The 10,992-nt window shown below is 39.5% G+C and overlaps 1 non-coding gene across 1 annotated transcript; it reads left to right on the top strand.

Moving 5' to 3' along the window:
• The first annotated feature begins 7,487 nt into the window (after nucleotides 1-7,487).
• LOC142166680 (small nucleolar RNA R71) lies at nucleotides 7,488-7,590 on the top strand. Its single transcript, XR_012697083.1, has one exon. It is a non-coding gene; the product is annotated as a small nucleolar RNA R71 (small nucleolar RNA).
• Nucleotides 7,591-10,992: the final 3,402 nt, after the last annotated feature.

Here is a 10,992-nt window from a genome sequence, read left to right as displayed (position 1 = left end):
ATAATTCAGCCATAAAAGTTGTCATTCTTAAGATAATACTTGATGTTTGACTTTCAGGACCCTCCTGGATAGTGGGATGTAGTTTTAAGTTCTGCTTGGATAACAAGACGTAACAAAATGTAATACCTTTAGAAGATGTAATTTAGATTCAACGCTGTCAGTAACTAGGAGTTTTCAGGACCCTCCTGGATAATGGGATTTAGCTTTCAAATTCATAGAGATACTTGGTAACATGATTCAATTAACACTCACAGATGCGTCCAACACCAAACTGGGGTAGGAAAATTTGTTTTGTTTTGTTCGTTTTGTTGTAATCAGGTTCAAAGGCAGCAGTTTCAGAGGAGCAGTTCAAGTTTCGGCAATCAGGTGCCCACCTGGAGAGCACGGGAATACAGTTAAAGTTTTAGCAATCAGGCGCCCACCTAGAGAGCACGAGAATATAGTTCAAGTTTTGGCAATCATGCGCCCGCCTGGAGAACACGGGAATACAGTTCATGTTCAGCAATCAGGCGCCCACCTGGAGATCACGGGAATACAGTTCAAGTTTTGGCAATCAGGCGCCCACCTGGAGAGCACAGGAATATAGTTCAAGTTCAGCAATCAGGCGCCCACTGGAGAGCACGGGAATATAGTTCAAGTTTTGACAATCAAGCGCCCACCTGGAGAGCACAGGAATACAGTTCAAGTTCAGCAATTAGGCGCCCACCTGGAGAGCACGGGAATACAGTTAAAGTTTTGGCAATCAGGCGCCCACCTAGAGAGTACAGGAATACAGTTCAAGTTTTGGCAATCAGCCGCCCACTTGGAGAGCACGGGAATACAGTTCATGTTTTAGCAATCAGGCGCCCACCTGGAGAGCACGGGAATACAGTTCAAGTTCAGCAATCAGGCGCCCACCTGGAGAGCACGGAAATACAGTTCAAGTTCAGCAATCAGGCACTAACCTGGAGAGCATGAGAATACAGTCAAGGTCTTGGCAATCAGGCGCCTACTTGGAAAGTAGGGGAATACAGATAAAATTTTGGCAATCAGGCGATCACCTAGAGAGCAAGGGAGAATAACACCAGTTTTAAGGAAGGGAAACAATTTAAGTGTCGGTAATCAGGCGTCCACCTGGAGAAAAGGAAAGCATCTCAGATTATAATTCGAGTTCAGTAATCAGGCGTCCACCTGAAGAAAAGGGAAAGCATCTCAAATTACAATTCAAGTCAGCAACAAAAGAAGCTCGCGGCAAGAATGCAAGTCAGCAGTCCGAGGTGATCAACAGAAATTAGTCACAATAAAGAAAAAAAGAGAAAGGCAAGAAGTTAATACAAATGTAGAAGTTGATGAAAGATATGAGCTTCTCAAAACATGGCCGGGGTCACAAGCACTGCATGCCCGGTTTTGATCCGAAAAGCTGAAGAAGAACGAGCTAGCACCTGCAACTAGCAAGCGTCAAGGTTTAAATCCAAAGTCTGCATGAAGAACCATTCAAGACTCAAGATCAAGCTTCAGAAGACTTATAGATAGGAATCTTGTAACTCGTAGTTGATAGGCTTAGCTAGTCTTTTTCATGTTTTGATTTTTTATGTAACATCAGGACTACGAACCGGAACCTCGGCGGAACGGCATCTCGACCGGCTCTCCGCCTCGGCATACTCCATCATCTCACTCACCTCTGAACTATATGTGACCTGATTCCTTTATAGCCAAGGATATGTAGGCAGCTCAGATGCTAGGGCTCGGTCACATTCCCTTCTCTTTTAGTTTTAGTCTCTCCAAATAAGGGTCGGGTAAAAAAACCTATCTAGTCATTCTTTGTCCGAAAACTCTTCGTGTTTTCAGTCAAAAAGGAGCAGCTGTAGACATGTGATTTTTGACTCTTCCCAAGATTTTTCATATTTTAGCACGTAAATATTTAATTTAGGCCTAATATAGCTATTTCAGCTCATTTTTACTCTTTTACTTTTATTTTATTACAAGAAAACAAAAATTACAAAAAATAGGTTCGTTAATGTTTTGTAGTCATTTTTAATCTTGAAAAAATACCAAAAAAATAGTTTTGTTTTAACATTCAGTCTTATTTTAATAATTATTTTTACTTAAGTAGGGCTAATTAATATTTTTGATAATATTTCTATGTGGATAAATTTTTAGTTAATTAAGCTAATTTTAAGCATAGCTAATACAATTAGGCCCTTAACTTAGCTAATTTCCTGTTGTATGTCTAAGTTAATTAGGTCATCCACTTTCTTGTGTTTTGATTGCATATTAAAGGTTCCGGGTTTCTTATCTTGGGAATTTTGGGTCAGTTCTTAATTTGGGGATCCCTGATTGTCTTTAATTGGTTCTGAAAATCAAAAAGCCCAAGTGGGGTCATGTTTGGGTTTGCAGACCCATGACCCATTTGAGGATCAGGGTAATTTCAGGGGTTGTGGGGGATAGTTTAGAAAATTGGCTTGGGGAATCTTTAGTGTAACAGATTGAGAAGCTTCCAGAAAATGGGATTGTGGGCTGTTTTTGAAATTCTGATAATTAACTAGGGGTATGGGAGCTAAAATAAAAATTGAAAAAGGGGAAAAATGCAAAGACCGAGGTCTGTTGTTGCCCTACTCTTTTGCCTATAAAGGCACATTTCCTTGTCATTCAAGGCAGACTTTGAAGGGAAAAATCCAGAAAAAATAAAAAAAACGGCTGAAAATTTTAGTAAAGCATTGTTCCATTGATTTTTGTGATTTCTGAAGTTATCCAATTCTGAAACAATTTCTGGTGTATCTGGGGCTAAAATGTCTTGAGTTTTGGGTTTGTGGAAGCTTGGTTTGGACTATTTGGTTCGAATATTGTTTCACTGCTGAGACCAAAACTGAGTTATGCTGCTATTGATTGCTGATCCTTCACTTCTTTTGTTTCCCTTTTTCATTTCCAGGTACACATTTCTACATTCCGCCTAAAGTAAAGCTGGATTTGGAAAAAAAATGGAAATCTAGAGCTTTGAGAAATAGTCACAATAGTTATGTTCATAGTTTGGCTCACTTGTTTGCTTGTTTTTTTTTCATTTAGAGAGTTTTGCTTACTATCTTTCTACCTCTGAATATGTAATTAGAGATTGAGATTCTGAATATTGTATGCTATCTGGTAATTGGGATTGGTGTCCATTTAGTCTAGCCTCCTAAATGTAGTCATTTGTGTTACTCATTTTGTTTTAAGGTCTGGATTTGAACCTGTTTAAATACGGCTGATACATGATGTTTTTGGACTCTTAAATGTGTATTAGGTAAGGTTTTTAAGTCTGTTGTAGTATGGATCTTGTATGCAAGTTGGATTGAGGGTTCAATACTATAGCTTCTGAGTTTGATTTGTGTAATAAATCTCAATGTTAGTGCATGTCTGCTTTCCTATAATAGAGATTTAGACTTGTTTCTTTGTTTTTCTTTAGATCTAGTTTAAATTGGTTTCAGGTTCAGCTAAGTTTTTTCAGAATCTGAGTCTTGTATCACAGTCTTTTGTCACATTTTCTTTTAGAATTCGAGTGAGGCATTAGTGTTCTTGAAAAACTATGATTCAAACAATGAATTTATGGTTTTGACAAGTTACCAACTTGCTATAATATGTTTATGACTATCTTATTTGAAATCAAGACCTGGATTCTTGTTCTTGTCCAGTGTTTAGTTTTTTTAGAAAATAATGATCATTTGGGGTATTGCTACAAGCCATTTTTTATCCGTTGTTATGCGCACTTGAAGACTCGATTTAGAGTCTTGCATTCATTGATGTCAAGCTTACAAGGATCTGGGCTATCCTGGGCCAATGTTTATGTTTTCAAGTAATGAGGCCATATAAGTTTAAGGTAGACTCAGGCCCAAATCACGTTAGAAATTTGGAGATTCAGTTTAGTTGTTGCATTTTAATTAATCAATGGTTCAGAAAATGAAAATGTTAGTTTAATTATGAGGCTCATGTAGTTTTAGCCGATGGATATCTAATGGCTTGCCTCCGATTGTTGGCTTGTGAACGTTGGGCCTTAAGCCAAGCCCAAGCAGTCCCTTTAAATAATCCGCCCTTTTCTTTTAAAAGGTATTTCTATTTAGTTGGACCGTAATAGAATCTCTGCCCCATTAACGTTTGGATGATTAGTCGGTCCTTTAAATTAATCGAGGTGGGCCATAAGTAAATGAGATCAATTAGTTCATGGCCCTCACGAGTTAGCTTAGAAACCTTTTGGTTAGAACAAATCGAGGGGTGCCGTGCCAAACAAAATGACAATCGTATGGCCCTCATTTATTTAACCTTATTTTAATCCTTAGAACTCGAGGCGTGCCATTTAGCAAATTTTCCATGTCCCTCGCAAAGTTAAAAACGCGTAGTCGTTTTAGGCGCGTTATTTTAATAATTAACTTCCTTAAACTCGAGTGTGCATTTCATGTGACTCAAATATAAATCTTAACAACGTTAAATAAAATATGTCTTGGACTGCTGGTGCATTTCATGTGGCGCAGTCCAAAGATGTGTTTTAGATAACGTTGAAATCTTACTTAGAATAATTAAAAGCGATTTTAAAGCAAAAATGCACATAGGCTTTAAAAGTGTTTTAAATTTGATAAATAGGCCAATAATAACAGTTGAGTGACCGTGCTAGAACCACGGAACTCGGGAATGCCTAACACCTTCTCCCGGGTTAATAGAATTCCTCGATTAGAGATTTGAATCGGTGGCTTGGGATACCATAATTATCCTAAGTGGAGACTCTGCATTTTTAATAAAAATGATCCCGTTTCGATTGTCACTTTAAGTTGGAAAAAACTCCCTTATATACCCCTTTACGGGGGTGTAGGAAAAAGGAGGTGTGACACATTGCATAGGCCAAAAGGCATCCTCCGAAAAGCATAAATTCCATATGGACATGTGAAGGAGGTCTTCTCTCTGTCCTCTGGTGAAATAGAGATTTAGTTGTACCCTGAGTACCCATCCAGAAAACAGAAGTGGGATCTCCCTGCCAGTCTGTCAAGCATCTGATCAATGAAGGGAAGTGAGAAGTGGTCTTTCCGGGTGGCCATATTTAATTTCCTATAGTCCATACAAATTCTCCAGCCTATGACGGTTCTTGTATAGATCAACTCATTGTTATCATTTTTTACCACCGTCATACCACCCTTCTTAGGAACACATTGCACCCGGCTAAACCAATTGCTGTCAGAGATGGGGAAAATGATTCCCGCATCCAACCACTTAATCACCTCCTTCTTCACCACTTCCTTCATATTGGGGTTCAGCCTTCTTTGGTGCTCCCTGGAAGGTTTGTGTACCTCTTCCAGCAGAATTTTATGCATACAATATGCCGGGCTGATCCACTTAATATCTGTCATGGTCCACCCAATGGCAGTCTTGCACTCCTTGAGTTCCTGCAAAAGTTGTTGTGCCTTCACATCTAACAAACTAGATGAGATAATAATAGGTAATGTGGAGTTAGGTCCTAGGAACTCATACCTGAGATGGGCGGGCAGTGACTTCAATTCTAGCTTTGGTGGTTCTTCTATGGATAGCTTGGCTGGAGGAGTTTCTCTATTTTCTAAGTACAGGGGCTCGAATTCAAGTGTTCTCTCCCAAAACCCTCTGCCCTCTAGAGCCAGCACCCATTCTTCCCCATTCACCTCATCCAAAATTCACAAGACATGCAGCAAGAGGATCCTCAATAGTCAATGTCTCATCATCCTCTTCCACGATTACATCCACGGCATCAATAAGAGAACAATTGGCGAATTCACTTGGTCGCCTCATAGATTTCTGCACGTTGAATGTTATTTCCTCATCGTTCAACCTCATCTTGAGCTTCCTAGTTTCACAATCAATGAGGGCACGCCCTGTGGCCAAGAACGGCCTTCTCAAAATTATGGGAATTTCTTCATCCACCTTACAATCCAGAATCACAAAATCTGCAGGGAATACAAGTTTCCCTACTTGTATCAACACATCATCAAAATACATGAGGGTCTCTTTACAGTTCTGTCAGCCAGTTGCAATAACATAGATGTGGGTCTAGCTTTTCCAATTCCCAACCTCTTATAGATCGCCAGGGGCATAAGATATATGCTAGACCCCAAATCACAAAGTGCCTTGGCAAAGGCAAAGTTACCAATGGTACAGGGAATTGTGAAACTCCCTGGATCAAACAACTTCTCAGCAACTGGTCTAGTCACCACAGCACTACAGGTCTGAGTCTGAGTCACTGTGGCCAAATCTTGGAAATCAAACTTCGGGACATCAAGTCCTTCATCATTTTTACATAACCATGCATCTCCTTCAATGCATCAATCAATGGAACATTTACCTGGATTTGTTTCAGCATCTCCAAGAATTTCTTGTATTGTTCCTCTTTCTGGTATTTGGCCAGCCTTTATGGGAATGGTGTTGAAGGTCTCTTCTTCCCAATGATTTGGGTATTCTCTTTGTCAGACACCACCTCAACTATCGATTCCTAGGTTGTCTCGGCTTCTTTCTCATCATCACTCTGTGTGTTGGTGTCTTCCTGGGCAGGCTATACTGTCACCTCTGTCAGTTTCGTTGTATCATCTAGCTCAATGGGAACTGGTATAAGTGTCTCAGTCTATCTGCTTTCTCGAGCCCTTTCTTGCTCCAAGTCTAAGTCTCTTCCATTACGTAGACTCACTGCCATTAACTGCTTCGGGCCTTGATCTTTTAGATTTACCTAAGTGTCTACACGCAATGTCCCATGAGGACGATTATTCAAAGACATCAAGATCTGACTCATTTACACTTCAATATTCTTTATAGATGACTCATGTGCATCTACTCTTTCACTCATTTTTGGATTTGACCTAATAACTTGTTGCATCATTGCCTCGAGTCTAGCAAACCCATCTTCATGTCTCCCACCATGTTGCTGCTGAGGAGGATGATAACCCTGCTGCTAATTTTGGTTGTTGTATCCCTGTGGCCTTTGGTAAGGCGCCACGTTATTGTGAGGTCGCATGGCTCCCATATTTCAATTGTTGTGTTGTGGCTGCACTAGCCTGTATGGCTGATTCTGTTGGTCCCAATTCTGATCACCCTGTCTCTGGCCCCCATAATTAGACACATAATTCATGTCCTCAGGGTAATTATGATGATCACTTTCTTCATTCCATTTGCTACCAATTGGCTAACTAATGTAAGATGTGCATAAGCCCCTATTGGTAGTATCTACAATGTGCACCTACTACTTCTGCCCTGACTCTTCCATATTTTTGGTGAGTATAATCATTTGTGTTATTGAGGTGGCCATATTTTCAGCAAGAGTGTTGGATGGATTTAAGGGCACTGAGTGAACTACTAGAGTGATCGGTCCATTCCTGGTTGTCCACCCCGAATTCTGTGCCATCTTGTCAAGTAGGCTCTGGCTTTCTCTACATGTTTTTCTCAAGAATGCTCCACCAGCTGAAGCATCAACATTAGTCTTTACGCTATCTGTCAGACCCATGTAAAATCGCTGCCCCAACATCTGATCTGGAATATCGTGGTGTGGACATATGACCAACATCTCTTTGAATCGTTCCCATGTTTCTTGTAGTGTTTCCATTGGTTTCTGTTTGGAGCTCAAAATTTCATCAATTTGTTGAGCAGTCTTGTTGGGTGGATGAAGCTTATTCACAAATTGCTTGACTAACTCCTCCCAAGTCGTGATGGAATTAATGGGGAATGAATTTAGCCAAGTCTGGGCAGCTCCTGTCACTGAGAATGGACACAACAACAACTTTATTACTTCTTGAGTTACGTTGGGCTACCTTTGAGTTTTGCAGATAGACAGGAAATTCTTCAAGTGTTGTTGAGGATCTTCAATGTATGACCCCGAAAATAGTCCATGGTTTTGCAATAAGTGCAGCATGTTGTTTGTGATTTGAAAAGATTCGGCCTGTATCTGCGGGACTAATTTCACTGTGGCTAAATTCTCTGTTGTGGATTGTGCCCAGTCATAAAGAGCAGCTTCTGGCACAAGAGGCACCACTACTGGCGCAGCCGGGTCTACCACGTTATCCCCCATGTCTAGTTCAGGTTGTTCAGTTGATTGTTGTTTTTTGTTTTTCCGGTTGGCCCGATTCAAGGCCTTGAAAAGTTTCTCGGGATCTGATAATGCTTCAAATACTTCACTAGTTCTCGATGAGTTTCTAGGCATGCACCTGTACAACCAAGTCAACAAACGTTAAAATTTCAATGTATAGATTGAAAATAAAGAAAACTGACTACACTAAGAATTTTTGTATTTCTTTCAACTGTAATAATAACACTGTTAATTCCCCAGCCACGGCGCCAAAATTTGATCACACCCAACTATGTCTTATAAAAAGGACAAGCGGTCGTTGCAAATATAATCCAAGTATTTAGCTTAGAGTCGAATCCCACCGGGAATTAACCTACCAATTACTTTCGTCAGACTCACTGAATTCTTTGTAATCAACTTCTCAGATATTTTGAATAACAATTAATGATGTTTTTACTAACTATAACTGAATGAAGTTAAGTAAATTAAATGCTAACAATGACTGAGTTGTAAACAAATAAGAGAAGGATCTAAGGTTGTAATTTTCCCTATTGACAGAATCCCTTGCTATTATGTTTCGCATAGAATTGCCTAATAGTCTCTATCGATCATGAGCACTCTTACTACCATAAATCTCTCCCAAGTAATTACGACAATTTACTAGATGCACTCTCCCGAGTTACGCTAGCTGGCTTTTATTACAGCTTACTTTAGATCGCACCCAAGGTTTTGTTATCCCTAGTCCCACCTTTAAACCCTCGGTTATTGATTCCTCATATACTTTGGGAGTGGTGTTGTTCAACAATTACCTAAATATGCACTCTCTCCCAAGTAATACATACTAAATAGGCACAACTAATTGAGGATCCTATCAATTAACTACAACAAGAACATAATTGAACAAATAGAGATTAAACTGGGAAAACTATATTAACGTAACACGAAGTTCATCCTTCAACAGGTTCCATCAAAACCCTAGACTAAATAATTAGCTACTCATAATTGCATTCATAATAGCAACAGCAAAACTCATCATGAATGATAAATACAAAAGGGAGAAAGGTAGAACTCGATGTCGAATTATCCTCCTTGCCTCTTGCCTCTTCTTGCCTTCCACTAAGATGTAAAAATCTTGATAATGTCTTTTTAGGCGAGTTGAACCTCATATATGTTAAGTGGAATTACCCCTAGACTTCCAAGTTTACCCCGGAACTTATGCGCTCCGGACTGGACTAGCGCGGCCGCGCTCGAAACCCGCTAATGGCCGCGCATATTGCCTAATGTTCTACCTCTATTTTATGGACTAGCGCAGTCACGCTAATGGCCCTGCTAAGGTCGCGCTAAGAGGGTTCAGCCTTTTATCTCTTCTTTTCTTTCTTCTTTCACATGTCCTCAACTCCGAGGGGCTTCCCTTGCTTCAATTTAGATCCAAACACTGTCCTATGTCTCCATAAGCACAACTTTCTCCTGCAAAACATGAAATTCACAATTAGGGCGAATTTATCGTTATTTAACCATCCTAGATAGTGATGCATAGTCAAGTTGGGACATAAATAGTCTCCAAAATCTAGCCTATTATCATCTTCCTAGTGGCACTATCTTTCATTCCCACAATAGTCATACGATACCTTTAACAGCCCTACTCCTATCTGAATACTTCTTAAGTATTACAATGACGTTATTGCGAGCCTGAATTCACTATATTGGGTTTTACTATATTTATCTTGCATGATCTGCTGACTCGTCTGTAACCTCCATTTTAGCCATAACTAGGCTCTTCCTTAATCAATTATTAACTACTCATTGGCCCTTTCTCATATCCATATTCCGTGTAATCTTTCTTGGGTTATTTCCTTTGTCTTACTAGCTCCTTATTTATCAAAAACATCCCGAGCAGGAACCCTTACTTCCTTTTCTTGGCGCCGTGCTTACATAATGTTTTGGAATCATAGCATATATGTAACATTTAAATAAGTGCAATCTCATCCCTTTCTCAATTTTATCGCATTCTTCCTTTATCATTCGATAGTTGCTAGATCCACTTAATTCTGACTTAATGCCACACCATTCCATATTCCCCTATTTATGGGAGTACTAAGAGTTAGAGCTATGATGACCTGCCTATAGAAGTTTTACCTTTTCATCTTTGGCATCCTTTCACATTATCGATGATCCTTACTCGCCTTGCGATAATCCTTTCTGTACCAAGGATAACAAAATTTCTAACTCGTAATGGTGGCACTTTGTGTAACTGGCACATACAGTCCCTTAAGCTTAACTTTGCTCATATTGCTTGTTTTAGGGAAGCACTTTCCTGAATGACCATCCTCTGAATTCATCATGGATCTTCTTCTGTTGTCCATTTTATTACTGCCGGAATGCAATCTCAAATTCTCATGATGCTGAGATTATCAAATCACTCAGTTCCTAATTCATGTTTAGTTTATCTTGTTCACCAATCCATACTGGTTTCTATTATTCTAGGTCAAACTTTTTTTTTCTTCTAGTAATCACTTTAGAGTTGCGAACTTATTTCTTGAAATGAGGATGTGACTGTATGGCCTATACTCTTTTATTATCTTAAGGCCTATCACCTTTCGTCTCTTTCTTCATTTGACAATAGATTCTGTAACACTCAACCATTGTCATCCATGAATCACATCTCACTTATAATTCTTCCTTATCTCTCTTCTCATTACTCTGCTAATATTTCTGCCTATCCCTTTCTTGTGAAAACTTCAAAACGACATTCTTTCACTTTTAGTTCTCCTTGATTCATTCATCAGCTCTTCGGGTTGCTCAACATCCTCATTCTACTAGGGACAAGAGTCACACTAAGGTAATATTTATCCCTTTCAGGCTTTCAGTGCCTATCTTCGTAGTGCTCATATCTAGCTGTATTATTTTAAAGTGCAACATCTGGGTATCTCACGAGGAGATATGTTAGCACATTTGCAATATTATTCGGAAATGTCAAC

This window comes from Nicotiana tabacum, chromosome 11, assembly GCF_000715075.1.
Source record: "Nicotiana tabacum cultivar K326 chromosome 11, ASM71507v2, whole genome shotgun sequence".
Taxonomy (NCBI): domain Eukaryota; kingdom Viridiplantae; phylum Streptophyta; class Magnoliopsida; order Solanales; family Solanaceae; genus Nicotiana; species Nicotiana tabacum.
The sequence above is the reverse complement of the archived record's forward strand: the minus strand, read 5'-3'. Positions and strand labels throughout refer to the sequence as shown.